The sequence below is a fragment of the Bombina bombina genome, chromosome 2, assembly GCF_027579735.1.
Source record: "Bombina bombina isolate aBomBom1 chromosome 2, aBomBom1.pri, whole genome shotgun sequence".
Lineage (NCBI taxonomy): Eukaryota > Metazoa > Chordata > Amphibia > Anura > Bombinatoridae > Bombina > Bombina bombina.
Window position 1 is genome coordinate 1,113,801,860 of NC_069500.1, and position 5,486 is coordinate 1,113,807,345.

A 5,486-nucleotide genomic window follows, 5' to 3' on the forward strand; every position below is an offset into this window, starting at 1 on the left:
GAGGTGTTTACTGTCCCTTTTAAGTAAAATGTGTTCTTTTAGTACAGACGACCAAAATATGTTAATATTCTTATCTAGTCATGTGAATGTGTAAACATATTACAAATATTGCTCAAGTGGGTATGTGTTTGTTTTTAAAGCACACAATGGAATGGCAGAAATTGTAATGAGTATCATGTAGGTCACTGGTTTTCAAACATGTCCTTAGGCCTCCCCAACAGGCCAGATTTTCAGGATTACATTGAGAGCAATTAATATAACCATGTTCATTAAACAGCTCAGATATCCTCAAAATCTGGCCTGTTAGGGAGACACAAGGACAGGTTTAAAAACCAGTGATGTAGGTACATTAATTTTGTTGCCGAACCAACCCTCCAACAATCCATGACCTTTCTAGTGTCTCTATAAACAGGTAATTATTTAGGATGTCCAGTTGTTAGTACCCTGCAGTGCCTTGTACATTGCAATTCAAGTCACACGATTCATCAGTAACCTTCCATTAAACTGACTGAAGCATGAAGGTTACAGCACTGGTGACATTAAACCTTGAGCTAAGCTGTTTTTAGGAAATAAATGTTATAAGGATATTGCATACTTATTTTTCAGTGGAAAAAAATAAATACTTTTCACACAAGTAAAGAACATTAATGAGATATTCTATATAGCTTTTGTTGGAAATACTTTTTATTAAATACTGGAAATGACACTGGTTTCAGTTAAAACCTAATGATTCTCAGCCAGTTTATACAATGTTATAATACAGTGCAACAATATATTTTTTATTTTATTTCACTCATTCTTAAAAGTCTACATATATATATATATATATTTATTTATCTGCAGTGACTTGTGCATTATCTAAATTTATGTGGTACACTGCGTTGACTGAACTTATTGTGGTTCCCTTATCTTTGTATGCACAAGCTTCATTTGCAAGTCAGATGTCCTATCAATGTAAAAAAAAATGTTACCCCTTCACCAGAGGGCTAAAGAGGACTATTATCTACTGCATTATGTCACTGCTGTCAATAAACCTTCCAGCTGTCCTCTGCAATCAATTTACTGCTGAAATATTTTATCTAAAACAGCACACCCACAACAGTGTTTCTGAATATAAGAGTGATATCAAAGGACTTCTGCAAAAAGAGAAGTAAGCTGATACCAAGTTGCAATTACATAATTTGCTATGCAAAATATTATAACAGAAGCACTGTTATGCCACATATCGAATATATAGGAAACTCACATCTCCTGTTAACTCCTTAGTGGCCATAAATGTGCAACATGCTGCACTCTTTTTGCCAGCATAGTGGTTAACCTCAGACTTCAAAATTTATAATAATATTTCCTTCATAAATCTCTAATTATTGTGAAAGAGACATTTCAAAAGCATAGCTCTTCAATCACCACAGTGGTAGACTACAGAATAATTATGTAATATACTTAAAAGGACGTAAAACACCATTTTTTTTCTTTCATGATTCAGATAGAGAACAATTTTAAACAACTTTCCAATTTACTTATATTATCTAATTTACTTCATTCTCTCGGTATCCTTTGTTGAAGAAGCAGCAATGCCCTACTGGGAGCTAGCTGAATGCATTGGGTGAGCCAATCTCAAGAAACAAGTGTGTGCAGGACCCAATCAGCTAGCTCACACTAGTGTAGGATATGTGCATATTCTTTTTCAACAAGGGATACTAAGAAAACAAAGCACATTTGAAAATAGAAGTTAATTTAAAAGTGATTTAAAAGGACATGCTCTATATAAATCATGCAGGTTTAAGTTTGACTTTCCTTTCCTTTTAAGTGTATTTTTCCGGCACAAGAACTGGAGTCCCACTGCATTGGCATCATTCTCAATAACATTGCATAATATAAAAAGCATTTCTTTAACAAGGCTTCCTATACTATATTGAGACTACTTATAGAAGAGAAGGAATTCTATTCTTTTATATGAGGGATTGTATAACCCAGGAAACTACATGTAAGCACTATGGGCGCCATGTACTAAGGCGTCAATTTTTTCGCACAGACCGTATCGAATTAACCCGCCGGCATTCGCACCATGCGGATGGCACTTCGTTACATGAATGTACTAAAAACCAAGCCGTAAAATTTCGCGTCTATTGTGTGTCGAAGACAATCGGATTATTGATAACTTTGAAGCTTCGTTCGGCGCGAAAGAGCAAAGTTAAGAAGCAGTCTGCGACCTGATTGGTTTAGTTCTTTACCCACGTGACGATCTAGGTGTCATAATCGCCAGACAAGCGGCAACGTCTGGCTGCTGACATGTATAAGAATGTGCATTTTCCCAGAAATCTTAGAATATTGTTTATTTACTTTTCGGTATTCACTTTGACAAGATGGCTTGCTCCGGAGATTCTGCTACTTCTAAGAAGACTCGCAACCCTAACTTCTCGCATCAACAGAATGTTGTACTTGTTGATCTAGTACTCGAATATTATGACAATATTTATGGTAGTCGAGTCAAGCAAACCCCAGGCGCTCGTAAGAAGATTATTTGGGAGAAAATTAGTGACGCAGTGAGTGCTCAAGGACCCACTAAAAAAGATATTGAGTCCTGCAAAAAAAGGTTCAACGATATCAAGCGTCAAACTAAATTCAAAATTGCCAAAGAAAAGCAATATGCCCGAGGTACTGGAGGCGGACAACCTTATGTCGCAGATTTGACAGACTTTGAAAGAAAAGTTTTACAGAGGCTTGGCACGGAGGTCATTGAGGGCATAACCGATGACTGTGATAGCGATATTCGTGGTAATTATAAGTTATAAATTAATATTTATATTGTTTTCTTGTCTGCTCCAAAATTGTTTCTCTTACGTTCATGTTTTACAAAATTGGATTCTGTTAACGGAATCTTGATTGTACAATTTCTGCTTTACTGTTCCTTTAAAATAGATTTATGATTTACATAACTTCTCTCTGTATCTATTTTTTTAAAGTTCCAGTGAACGAAAAAGGAAAGCATTCATGATGGAGCATGAAAAACATTTTAAATTATCTAATATGCTCAATTTTTTTTCATATTGCTTAATGTATTTTAAAAAAATAAGGCCTACATGGCACAGTAAAATGAAACCCAAATGTTTGATTTTGAAAGGGCATGCAATTTTAACCCACCTTTAATTTTGTTTTTTCATTATCTAAATTGCTTTATTTTCTATATATTCTTTGTTGAATAACATATATTGATATTAGAAATACTCGCTAGCTGTTATTTCTTCAACAAAGGAGAACTAACGAATGAAGCAAATTAGATAATAGTAGTTAATTGTAATTTCTTTTTTATTGTATTCTCTATTGGAAACATTTGAGAAAGATGTTTTTAGAGACCTTTTAATTTGTGTATATTAAAGCAAGATACAAATCATAGTTAGAAAATGTTATAATGGGAGTACATTTAACTATTAATTAGCATTTCATAAATTGCACATAAACTTTTAATTTTATTGATTGTATTAATTTAAATTTGTATTTACTAACTCCTAGGTGGTTCAGTTAGAGCGTCAACCTCTGCATCTGTCCATACCCCATCTACCTCTTCATCAGAGAGACCACGTCCTTCAACTTCTCAGCCTCAGAACGTAAGACAACAACAACATGGGCAATATTTACGGTCAACTACAAATACCAGCCACAGCCTATCGTCTGCAGATACTATTCCAGATGTAAGGAGCAGTACACCAGATACAGCTGTTGGAAGAAGCTCTGGTATGTATCTTTAAACCACTTATATATACACCTTCTAAATTTTTGTTTATAAATTAGATATTAATGTTTAATTTTAATTTTTACAGCCGATGTTGGACGTCTCTTCAGAGCCATGGTGACCGAATCAGCACCACTTTTTGATGGTAAGTTACTTTTTTAAAGTAAATATCGGATGAGAAGACAAATAATTATGTTAGAAACTAAATTGAACCATTTAAACTTTGATAGTTATTCAAACTGTAATACTGTGAGATTGATGTATTTTATATGAAAACAGTTGTAGTAAGGAAGGTATTTAATCTTATTGTAAGATTCCAACATGAAAGTATAACATGACACTATAAATTTCTCTTGTATAGTAACCCCTCTAACCATTAATGTTTGAATAAATTTCGATCTGCATCTTTTTTTTTGGAAATTAATGCTAATTTTTTTTTATTTTTTTTTTAGATATCGCCGAGGAGGACGATTCATCAAGAGAGGTGATTCTGAATCTTGTTCCAGTTCCAGCACCAGAGGGTAGATTGCCAGAAAGTGGAAGCCTGACTCCTGACCTAACACAGATGGCACAAGATCAGGATTTGGACATACATGAGCCTGTTATAAACCCCCGTAGTGATGAGGAAAATACTAATTCACCACATGTTCATGGAGTTCAAGCACAGGGAATTGAACTATTGGAACAACCACAAGCTATTGTCCAAGAGCAGGCACCTTTGGAAGATGCAGGTCTTAACGAAATGTTAAATCTTGCCAGAGGATATAGAGCAGACAGTAGACAGGTCCAGGAAATTTTGTCTGGACATTTAGAAAGATTTGACACTTATAACCAGCAACGGTTGGAACTGGACCGTGAAATCTTTAACTGGCAAAGAGAAATGGACAGGGAAAGGAACCTACATATAAACAGGGCCTTGACAATAGCTGAAGACAACATGCGAATGGCTCAAAATACTATGCAAACTTTGTTAGAATTGATTAGAGATAGACATCAGAGCCAAGAGTCGCCAGATCCAAAAAGACCACGGTTTAATTAGTGCATTGTTATGGACAATTTTAAAGTTATTACTATTGTTTTGTTGTTGACAAAGAATATATTGTTATTTTTCATAGTTTTATTAAAGTTTATCCTGTTTGTATTTAATTTTCTTGTTTATTTTTTAAATTTATTTAAAATCAGGTTTAAAATGTATTGTACACACAGACAAATGTAAGTAAAACAATTATAATTTTTATTACATCCAAAATATTAACAAAATTGAATCAAAATGGCATTATAGAAAGTAGTGCTCACGGCCAATACAGTATTTTTTGGGGTTTTGAATAAACTTTTTAACATACCAAAAAATGACAATTTTGGTGGCCTCAAAAAAAACCCCCAAAAAAAACAAAAAAACTTTTTTTTATTTAAAATGCAATCATTGATTATCTGTTTTCCACTACATAAGTATTGTAGAGATTCTGAACCTGTGTATTTAAATTCATTATAGTATCCATTATTTGTTTAATATCTTCACAGACAGAGGATTGAACTTGTGATACAACTGGTACACTGGAATCTAGAGAAGGGACAAAAATTAGAAAAAAAAATTAAGGATTATGAGAACATGTTTAAAATAAAAACAGATTATTTATAAGTAGGTAACAAAATTGTATTACCATTTTGGTTAGAGGCGGTATTATCCATAGATCTACTTGTCTGTGTAGATTTAGAAACCATAGATATGTCCCAGTCGTTATCAATATCAGAA

The 5,486-nt window shown here is 33.7% G+C and overlaps 1 long non-coding RNA gene across 1 annotated transcript; it reads left to right on the forward strand.

Moving 5' to 3' along the window:
* The first annotated feature begins 3,468 nt into the window (after positions 1-3,468).
* Positions 3,469-4,245, forward strand: LOC128648178 (uncharacterized). Its single transcript, XR_008400526.1, has 3 exons — positions 3,469-3,735; positions 3,822-3,878; positions 4,186-4,245. It is a non-coding gene; the product is annotated as an uncharacterized LOC128648178 (long non-coding RNA).
* The last annotated feature ends 1,241 nt before the right edge of the window (positions 4,246-5,486 follow it).